We start from the raw sequence: 307 nt of genomic DNA on the forward strand, positions 1-307 counted from the left end.
CCCACACCCCACACATCCCATACCCCACACCCCACACCCCCACACCCCACACACCCCACACACCACACCCCACACCACACACACCCCACACCCCACACACCCCACACACCCCACACCCCACACACCCCACACCCCGCACACCACTCCCCACACCACACACACCCCACACCCCACACACCCCACACACCCCAAACCCCACACACCCCACACCCCACACACCCCACACCCCACACCCACACCACACACACAACCCACTCACCCCTCACCCCACACACCCCACACCCCACACCCCACACACCCCACACAC

This window comes from Pristiophorus japonicus, chromosome 23 (genome assembly GCF_044704955.1).
Source record: "Pristiophorus japonicus isolate sPriJap1 chromosome 23, sPriJap1.hap1, whole genome shotgun sequence".
In the NCBI taxonomy this organism is placed as follows: Eukaryota; Metazoa; Chordata; class Chondrichthyes; family Pristiophoridae; genus Pristiophorus; species Pristiophorus japonicus.